Consider the following 11,288-nt stretch of genomic DNA (forward strand, 5'->3'; position numbering starts at 1 on the left):
AATGAGGCAGCCAAGTGTATTGGAAAGAATGTAGACTTGGGGCAGAGAGGCTTGGATCCAAATACTAAGCACTGCCACTTATTAGCTAAGTCATCTTGGGCAAGTGATTTAATGTAAACCTCATAGTGGGGCGAGTAACACCACCTTCTCTCTCTCTTTTTTTTTTTTAAATTAAGAGGTATGGGCCAGGCGCAGTGGCTCATGCCTGTAATCCCAGCACTTTGGGAGGCCGAGGGGGTGGATTACAGTCAGGAGTTCAAGACCAGCCTGATCAAGATGCTGAAACCCCGGCCGGGCGCGGTGGCTCAAGCCTGTAATCCCAGCACTTTGGGAGGCTGAGACGAGGTCAGGAGATCGAGACCATCCTGGCTAACATGGTGGAACCCCGTCTCTACTAAAAAATACAAAAAACTAGCCGGGTGAGGTGGTGGGCGCCTGTAGTCCCAGCTACTCGGGAGGCTGAGGCAGGAGAATGGCGTAAACCCGGGAGGTGGAGCTTGCAGTGAGCCGAGATCCGGCCACTGCACTCTAGCCTGGGCGACAGAGCGAGACTGTCTCAAAAAAAAAAAAAAAAAAAAAAAAAAAAAAAAAAAAAAAAGAAACCAAAAAACAATTAAGAGGTATGATACTAAAGTGGCTATTGCATAATACTCAGCAATCAGTAATCTCATTATTGATAATCCTGTACAATCTAGAAAGCTGCACAATCATATATTCTTACAAAAAAATCACTTAACAAGGACATCCAGAAAACAATGTTATGTAGATTTTAATACATAAATGGCATCCTTTTATAACCCACTTGATATTTTACAACATGTGACTATTTGGTAAATACTTCAAAACAGCTTATGCTGGGGTCTTGTAAGGCAATTTCTGAAGCTCTTGAGATTTTACAACAGTTTTCTTCTAGTATGTTTGTATTTTGTTAACAACCTACAATATTTAGTGTAACAGCAATATTGTGTGTATTTCAATGTGTTAACATACTCTGTTGCCTAATGGCTCTTGAATTCAGTTATAAATTACATGATGCCTCAAATTGTTTCAAGAAAATGTTAGCTTGCAAAATATTTTTTTCTTTCAAAATTCAAGACACATTTAACATATGGATTTTACAATACAGTTTATTAGCTGTTCTCCTCTTCTTCATAAATGGAATGGATAATGTTGATAATTCTTTACAAACCAGTACTCATTTCTTTAAGAAACTGTAATGAGGAGGTTGTCAAAAACACATATTTAATAAACAACTCCAAAGAGCAATGGGAAGCCAAATATTATTATTAATATAAAGGACCAGAGAAACTGATTTCTGAAATGATTTCTACCTTTCACTAAAATTTCTTAAAATTGCTCACCATGAAGATTTGTGTAATTCTAGTGCAGAGCAGTGGATGAAGGCTGTCTGAGGGGAAAAACACACACATAAATGGGGCTTTTGCCTGCCTTCCTATTAACAAAAGGAGAACTAGAAGGAAAGGGCAAGGACCAAAATCAAACCTGATGACAAGAACAACAATAACAACAACAAGAACAACAACAACAAAAAACCCCAGGAACCATTTGAAAACTTTTGTAGAAAAGAGGAGAATATGCCCATACTTTTACTTATAATCTAATTTCCCTAAATGTTTCTCCTCATGATCACCATGCCCCCATTTTCAGTTCACAGGATTAAGGAAGATAAGTCTATTCAATTAATATTTAATTTAAAAATCAAACAAAAAGTTAGGAGTAGGTGGAAAAAGAAACAAAATATATTTTAAATATATATATATATACGTTTGTGTGTGTGCGCAACTATGTAAAGAAAATAATTCCCATAGTTACAGAGTTTAGTTAAAGAAAGTTTTATATATATATATTTATATATATNATTTTCTCAACCTTCTGTGTAAACGGCGAACTTCCTTAGCACCTGAACATGGCCTCGATTCACAGAATGTGATGATCATTTACATATGAACAACTTCTGTAAGACACGATAGTGTTGCTCAAGTAGATTAAAAACATTTAAACGTTGTTATTCCTAGCAAATGTACTGGGAAAAAAGAACCTTCAAATAATAAAAGACTTTAAGAATGCTTAGGAAAAATGAAATCCCTTATGAAAGTTAACTCAGACATGAAGTTTTAAATTAAAAAATGTTTTCCTTATTTATCTATAATGAAACAATTGCTTTGATGATAGAAGCTGACTGAGAACAGGACTTGAGAGTAATACATTGGCCAAATCATGCTATTAAACTTAAGCATGCATAGTTGCTCAAAGTCTACTAAATCACTGATTAAAACCACTTTTTCATTTGTACTGAAATTTGAAAAGAATGTATATAAAGCTTTTCCAAAAATCTCTTAAAGTTACTTTCCCTTAAACATTAAGGAATTTTACCACAATTTCTGCGTCTCCCCAAATTCTTAATAGCTGGTCAGGCCATTCCATCTTCAGTTGTGAAAAATGGCCACTAACCAATAGTGACATTAAATAACACACATGATGTAACCTGAAGGAGACACTACATGTAAAAAAAGAAGCGCACCTGCAGACCATGATGTGGGATATAATTCAACATGAAATCAGTATTGAAGAAAGACTCCAGAGGAAAGGGCAAAGAGATGTCAAAGAAAATGGAATTGTGGAAAAGAGAAATAGAGAAACATGAGTTTTCATAACTTTTCTTTTGCTGGAACCCAGATGTAAGAACCAGACTGTTCTTCTATGATCTGTTTCACTTGGTTGTAAATGTCTTCCAGCGTATCTCCCTGTACAATAGCTGTAATGATAGAAACAAAATCAGAAATCTCCATTAGTTGTCTATTTTGTCATTACAATTATTGGTGAAATAGCAGAAACTAATATCTTTGAGAAAGTTACTCATCCAGGAAGAATCACCATTTACGCACTGTTCACTTAGAAAAAACGGCTCACTTCATTAATTTTCCTACTTGTATAGTATAAAATTTTATCTTAAAATGGATCAAAAGTAAGATTTGGTGATCTTTTGTTCTTTTACCATCTGAGCATATATTAGCTTTATTATTTTAAAACCAATTATTTTCTTAACTGTCCTGATTTCTCCATCACTATGTAGGAAAAAGGAAACTGGCTACAATCCCACAGACAGGATGATGCAGGATAATGTTTTGTTTTATTTTTTTTGGGGTAGGATCCCAGCGGAAAAGAGCTGGCTACAGATTGATGCTACTTTTTTCAGTTAAGCCGGCATGTCAGTTACTGTAGAGTAGGTGAATTATCTAAGCCAGCTTGTTAGTTTAGTGTTTAGAGACTTAATAATCAATGTTTATTTGCTGCCTGAAATAATGTGTGAAAAAAAGAGTAACAATTACTAATAAGTAATTCTTTGGAAATAGCTGAAGCCCCTGAGGTCTGTGGGGGATGAGGGTCAGTTAATAAAGCAAGCAAGCAAACAAACAAAAACAAAGTATCGCTAGACAGCAATAAGCATGAGTCACTTTTTAAGAGGAAAGAAAATGTTTATGGCTGGGCATGGGGGCTCATGCCTGCAATCCCAGCACTTTGGGAGGCTAAAGTGGAGGGTTGCTTGAGGCTAGGAGTTTGAGATCAGCCTGGGGAACATAGTGAGACACTGTGTCCAAAAAAAAAAAAAAAACTTAGCTGGGCATGGTGGTGTGTGCCTGTAGTCCTGGCTACTTGGGAGACTGAGAGAGCAGGACGATCTCTTGAGCCCAGAGTTCACATTTGCAGTGAGATATGATCGTATCATTGGATTGTACCATTTGCCTGGGTGACAAAGTGAAACCCTGTTTCTCACAAAAAAGTTTACATATAAATGAAATAATTCAGAATTGCAAATTAAATAAGTCACTTATTAAACTACAAAAAAATGCCCAGTGATCTTGGAAGAGCATCATAGGTGTAGATTTCCATGGTCTGAAAAACCGAGCATAAAATGTCGAAGGGAGATTTTAAATAATACTGTCTATTTGGTACCTGAGATTATGAGCATAGAAGAAAGAAGTTATATGTAGGTAAGAAGGGCTTATACGTAGCTAGGAATGCCTGAGTAACCAAGAATTTTAAGTAACATAATATTCGCTAGTATCAGTTTTGTGAGACTTCTACCTTTTGAGCTAAATACAGACATGCCTCAGTGTCCCTGAAGACTCAGTTCAATTGACAAGATACTTGGTTTGTGGGTTTGGCATCTTGATGCACTCCAACAGCACAGGACAGAATCCCAGAGCATTTCATAGTTTAGGCTGACAACAGCACACAAGGATTTATTTTAGGAGAAAAGAGCCAGGAATTGCCTTGGGAAATACACATTTTGCTTACTTTGTAAATTCATGAACGGCACGGTTAGTAAACCAGGATACTCCTTGGGAAGAAACTGGGAAAGTATAAGGCTGCAGACACCTTAACCATGTGGTTAAAATTAGCATCACAAGCAACGGCACAAGCAGACTCTGTAAACCTCCTTGTATGACACACAGAGGATACATCATTACGTCACTGCTATTCCTGCCCCAAATGCATAACCTAAATCTAATTATGAGAAAACGTCAGATAAATCCAAATTGAGGGAGGGACATTTTATAAAAGAATGGGTCTCTGGCCAGGTGCAGTGGCTCACGCCTGTAATCCCACCACTACGGGAGGTCAAGGTGAAGGTGGGCGATCGGAGGGGTTCCAGACCAGCCTGGGCAACACGGCAAAATCCCGTCTCCACAAAAAATACTAAAATTAGCTGGGCATGTTGGCTGCAGCCTGTAGTCCCAGCTCCTTGGGAGGCTGCGGTGGGAGGATCACTTGAGCCTGGGAGATGGAGGCTCCAGTGAACTGAGATTGCACCACTGCACTCCAGCCTGGGTGACAGAGTGAGACCCTGGCTCAAAAAACAAAACAAAACAAACGAAACAGAAAAAACAACAAAAAAACCCCCTAGTTTTTACTCTTAAAAAATGTGAGTCAAGGTCATGAATGACAAGACTTGGGAACTATTTCAGATTAAAGAACGTTAAAGATGTGATAATATTTCAGATTAAAGAACGTTAAAGATGTGATAATTCACTGCAACACGTGAGCCTGAACTGCATCTTGCACCAGAACAGAAAAACCATTTTTTTTCCATTTTGCTCTAAAGAGATTAAAAGAATAGTGAAATAATAATAAGATCTATAGTTAGATGAGACATATAATTATTAAATTTCCTGATTTTAGTAATAAAACTATGATTATAAAAGGGCATATCACTGTTTTTTGGAAAAATACACACTGAAATATTTAGAAGTAAAGGGGCATCTACCTGAAACTTACCCTCAAGTGTTTCAGAAAAAAAATTATAAATGTGGTAAAATGTTAACACTTGAGGAATTTGGGTGAAGGGTACATGAGACTCCCTGTACTATTCTAACTTCAATTTAAGTCTGAAATTAGTTTGAAAAACATAAGAAAGCACAAGGCTTATAAAAACCATGACCCTTACTGATACTCACTGTGAAGGTCAAATTTAGGCTGATATTATTTCAAACAAACATGTAACAACAAAAATGTCCAAAGACTTGAGGAGTCAGTTAAAGGACAAACTGAGTAAGAAAAGAATATTGGGGAATTGCTATTGCTTACCTACTCTTTTCTTTTTTTTTTTTTTTTTTTTAAAACGACAGTATTCAAACGGATCAAAGGGCAACTAATCTTTGACAGGGGCCAAGAAACCACAATGGAAGGCTAGTGTTTTTAAAAAACATGGTGTTGGGTTAACCAAAACAGCATGCGTAACTGTACCAAAACAGAAGATAATAGACCAATGGAACAGAGACAGAGTCCTCAGAAATAATACCACACATCTAACAGCCATACTGATCCTTTGACAAAACCTGAGAGAAAACAAGAAATGGGGAAATGGATTCCCCCTTACATTTATAATGGTGCTGGCGGAAAATTGGCTAGCCATGAGTAGAAAAGCTGAAACTGGATCCTTTCCCTCACTCCTTAAATACGAAAATTAATTCAAGATGGATTAGAGACTTTCAATGTTAGACCTAATAACCATAAAAACCTAGAAAAAAACCTAGGTAGTAACCATTCAGGACATAGCATGGGCAAGGACTTTCATGTCCTAAGAACACCAAAAGCACGGCCAGCAAGCCAAAATTGGACAAAGGGATCTAATAACTAAGCTTCTGCCAGGCAAAGAATACCTCAGAGTGAAACCACCTCATTTAGCAATCTACTTCCATCTGACAAAGGGCTAATATCCAGAACCTACAAAGACTTCAAACAATTTACAAGGACAAAAAACAAACAACCCCATCGAAAAAGTGGCAAAGGATATGAACAGACATGTCAAAAAGACATTCATACAGCCAACAGACACATGAAAATGTTCATCATCACTGCCCATAACAGAGAAATGCAATCAAAACCACAATGAGATACCATCTCACACCAGTTAGATGGCGATCATTAAAAAGTCAGGAAACGGCCAAGACCGCGGTGGCCTCAAGCCTGTACATACCCAGCACTTTGAGGAGGCCGAGACGGGCGGATCACGAGGTCAGGAGATCGAGACTCATCCTGGCTAACATGGTGAAACCCCGTCTCTAACTAAAAATATAAAAAGTTAGCCCAGGCGTGGTGCGGGGTGTGCCTGTAGTGCCAGCTATCCGGGGCCGAGGCAGGAGAATGGCAATGAACCGCTGGGAGCGCGGAGCTTGCAGTGAGCAAGAGATCTATGGCCACTGACCCAGCCTGGGCGATACAGCAAGACTCCGTCTCAAAAAAAAAAAAAAAAACCACACACAAAAAAAACGGGCAAAGGACTGGAATAGACATTTATCCAAAGAAGACATACAGATGGCCAACAGATACCAGTAAAAGTGCTCAACTTCTTTAATCATCAGAGGAACAGAAATCAAAATCATGAGGCCGGGCGCAGTGGCTCACGCCTGCCATCCTAACACTTTGGGAGGCTGAGGTGGGCGGATCACTTGAGGCCAGGAGTTCGAGACCAGCCTGACCAACATGGCAAAACCCTGTCTCTACTAAAAACACAAAAATTAGCTGAGTGTGGTGGCGGGTGCCTGTAATCCCAGCTATTCAGGAGGCTGAGGCACGAGAATCACTTGAACACAGGAGGCAGAGGTTGCAGTGAGCTGAGATCATGCCACTGCCTCCAGCCTGGGTGACATAGCAAGACTCTGACACACACACACACACACACACACACACCCCATAATGAAATATCCCCTTAGACCTGTGTGGATGGCTGTTATCAGAAATATAAGAGATAACAAGTAGGCAATGGTATGAAGAAAAGGGAACCCTGTACAATGTTGGTGGGAATGTAAATGAGTAAAGCCATCATAGAAAATCGTGTGGACATTCCTCAAAAAAAATTTTTTTTTTGAGATGGAGTTTCGCTCTTGTTGCCTAGGTTGGAATGCAATGGCGCGATCTCGGCTCACCGCAACCTCCGCCTCCCGGGTTCAAGCAATTCTCCTGCCCCCAGCCTTCCAAGTAGTTGGCATTACAAGCATGCACCACCACGCCTGGCTAATTTTGTATTTTTAGTAGAGACGGGGTTTCTCCATGTTGGTCAGGCTGGTCTCGAACTCCCAACCTCAGGTGATCCGCCCACCTTGGCCTCCCAAAATGCTGGGATTACAGGCATGAGCCACCGTGCCCGGTCACCTCAAAAAATTAAAGACTGAACTATTATATGACCTAGCAATCCCACTACTGGGTATATATATCCAAAGGAAAGGAAATTGGGCCAGGCGTGGTGGCTCACGCCTGTAATTCCAGCACTTTGGGAGGCTGAGGCAGGCGGATCACTTGAGGTCAGGAGTTTGAGACCAGCCTGGCCAACTCTATCTCTACTAAAAATACAAAAATTAGCTGGTGGGGTGGCATGCGCCTCTAGTCCCCACTACTTGGGAGGCTAAGGCAGGAGAATCAACTGAACCCAGGACACGACAGTTGCAGTGAGCCGAGATCATGCCACTGCACTCCAGCCTGGGCAACAGAGCGAGACTGTCTCAAAACAAAACAATAAAAACAAACAAACAAAAAGCCAACAACAACAAACCCAAAGGAAAAGAAATGGGTATGTTGAAGAGAAATCTGCACTCCTATGTTCACTGCAACATAATCAACAATAGCCAAGATAGGAAAATAACCTAAGAGTCTGTCAAAAGATGAATGAGCCAGGCCTGGTGGCTCACGCCTGTAATCCCAGCACTTTGGGAAGCTGAGGCGGGCAGATCACCTGAGGTCAGGAGTTTGAGACCAGCCTGACCAACATGGAGAAACCCCGTCTCTACTAAAAATACAAAATTAGCCAGGCGTGGTAGCACATGCCTGTAATCCCAGCTACTCAGGAGGCTGAGGCAGGAGAATTGCTTGAACCTGGGAGGTTGTGGTGAGCTGAGATCACGCCACTGCACTCCAGCCTGAGCAGCAAGAGCAAAACTCCATCTCAAAAAAAAAAAAAAAAAAAAAAAAAGTTGAATGAATAAAGAAAGTATCGTAGGCCAGGTGCAGTGCACCTATAATCCAAGCACTCTGGGAGGCCGAGGAAGGAGAATTGCTTGAGCCTAAGAGTTTTGAGACCAGCGTAGGCAACACAGCGAGACCCTGTCTCTACAAAAATAAAACATTAGCCAGGTGTGGTGCTGCACGCCTGTAGTCCCAGCTACTAAGGAAGCTGAAGAGGGAGAATTGCTTGAGCCCAGAAGGTTGAGGCTGCAGTGAGCCATGATCATGGCACTGTACTCCAGCCTGGGCAAGAACAAGACCCTGTCTCAGAAATGAACAAAAAAACCAAAAACAGGCTGGGTGTGGTGGCTCACACCTGCAATCCCAGCACTCGGGGAGGCTCAGGCGGGCGGATCATGAGGTCATGAGTTGAGACCATCCTGGCTAACACGGTGAAACCCCGTCTCTACTAACAAATACAAAAAATTAGCAGGGCGTGGTGGCGGTGCCTGTAGTCCCAGTCACTCGGGAGGCTGAGGCAGGAGAATGGCATGAACCCGGGAGGCGGAGCTTGCAATGAGCCGAGATCGCGCCACTGCACTGCAGCCTTGGCGACAAAGTGAGACTCCGTCTCAAAAAAAAAGAGAAAAAACTAAGTAACAACAAATAAAAACAAGTAACAAATATACATATCTATATATGTATGTATGTATGTATATGGTATATATACAACAATGGAATATTTTATTAGGCCATAAAAATGAAAATCCTATCATCTGCAACAACCAACATGAGTGAATGTGGAGGACCTGATGCTACATGAAATAAGCCAGACACAGCAAAACAAATACTGTATTTCATTTCTACGTGGAATCTAAAAAAGTAGAACTCATTGAAACACAGAGGTGGTTTCCAGTGACTGCAGAGTAGAAGAAATGGGGAGATGTTGGTGAAAGGGTACAAACTTTCAGTTATAAGGTAAGTCAATTCTGGGGATCTAATATACAGCAATAGTGACTATTGTTAATAAAGAGTATTAAGCATCTTCCCTACACACACAAAATGGTAACTGTGTGGCGAAAGACGTGTTAATTTGATTGTGTTACTCAATTTACAATGTATATGTTTATCACATCACATTATATGCCTTGAATATATACACATTTTGTCAATTATACCTCAACATGGCTAGAGAAAATGGATCAAAATTTATAAAGGATAAGAGGAAAATCAGAGTTTCATAGAATAAATGAAATCTAAATCTCTTTTCCCTGGTCAAGTATGAATTATTCCTGTTTTTGCTGTTCCAATCAATAACCTAAGAAACATTAAATCTCAAGATTCCTGGCGGGGCGTGGTGGCTCACTCCTGTAATCCCAGCACTTTGGGAGGCTGAGGCAGGTGGGTCACCTGAGGTCAGGAGTTCAAGACGAGCCTGGCCAACATGGTGAAACCCCATCTCTGCTAAAAATACAAAATTAGCCAGGTGTGGTGGTGCATGCCTGTAGTCCCAGCTACTCAGGAGGCTAAGGCAGGAGAATCACTTGAGCCTGGGAGGCAGAGGTTACAGGGAGCCGAGTCACACCACTGCACTCCACTTGGGCGACAGAGCAAAACTCCGTCTCCAGAAAAGATTCCCCAGCACCGCTGCCTAGGCTAGATGAATTTCCCACAGGACAAAACCACTGATCTTAAGGGTTTGTTCTGAAAATGACAGTACTAGTTACTACTGGTAGATGCAGGCGTAGTTCAAAATCCACTTGCATGGATCAGTTCACATGGCTTCAGAGCAAAATTTTATCTTAAAGAGGACTGTTACAACGTGGTTCCAACCTGTGAAATGTTCAGTGAACTCCTGTTCCAGTTTCATGGCTCTCTCAAACGTTTTTCTGGCTTGTTCTTCTGTTAGACGCTTATTCATTTCCCTATGCAAATAAATACAGAAATTGATAATGACCACATTGTATTACTTTTTTTAAAAAGACGACAAAGGAGAGAAGACACATAAAATAGAAAATCAGGAAAAGTTGACTCTGTTGAAAATATGAATGTCATTAAAAACTTTAGTCATTCTGGCCATTTCTGGGATTTTTTTTTTTTTTTTTTTTTGAGACAGGGTCTCACTCTGTCACCCAGGCTGGAGTGCAGTGGCGTGATCTCGGCTCACTGCAACCTCTGCCTCCTGGGTTTAAGTGATTCTCCTGCCTCCATCTCACAAGTAGCTGGATTATAGGCATGCGCCACCACGCCCGGCTAATTTTTATATTTTTAGTAGAGATGGGGTTTCACAGTTGGGTAGACTAGTCCCAAACTCCTGACCTTAGGTGATCTGCTCACCTCAGCCTCCCAAAGTGCTGGGATTACAGGTGTGAGCCACTGAGCCCAGCCTGTTTCTGGGATTTTTAAAAATAAAAGTAATAGACTGGGCATGGTGGCTCACATCTGTAATCCCAGCACTTTGAGAGGCCGAGGGAGGTGGATCACCTGAGGTCAGGAGTTCAGGACCAGCCTGGCCAACAAGATGAAACCTTGTCTCTACTAAAAATATAAAAATTAGGCGGGAGTGGTCGCACACGCTTGTAGTCCCAGCTACTTGGGAGGCTGAGGCAGGAGAATTGCTTGAACCCGGGAGGCAGAGGTTGCAGTGAGCTGAGATCATGCCACTGCACTCCAGCCTGGGTGACAAAGAGACCTTGTCTCAAAAAACAAACAAAAACATCAACTGATAATCTTATTGGGAAATCCCTCGTGTGTGGTAAGTTGCTGCTTTCAAGATTCTCTCCATAGTCTGACAGTTTGATGATAATGTGCCTCTGTGTGGGCAT

General features: G+C 41.0%; 1 long non-coding RNA gene across 1 annotated transcript; it reads right to left on the bottom strand.

Moving 5' to 3' along the window:
* Positions 1-1,109: 1,109 nt before the first annotated feature.
* LOC108542278 (uncharacterized) lies at positions 1,110-10,407 on the bottom strand. The gene is made up of 2 exons (XR_001889214.1): positions 10,297-10,407; positions 1,110-2,776 (listed from the first exon to the last, which is right to left on the bottom strand). It is a non-coding gene; the product is annotated as an uncharacterized LOC108542278 (long non-coding RNA).
* Between the last annotated feature and the right edge of the window lie 881 nt (positions 10,408-11,288).

This window comes from Rhinopithecus bieti, unplaced genomic scaffold, assembly GCF_001698545.2.
Source record: "Rhinopithecus bieti isolate Rb0 unplaced genomic scaffold, ASM169854v2 scaffold_21777, whole genome shotgun sequence".
NCBI classification, from domain to species: Eukaryota; Metazoa; Chordata; class Mammalia; order Primates; family Cercopithecidae; genus Rhinopithecus; species Rhinopithecus bieti.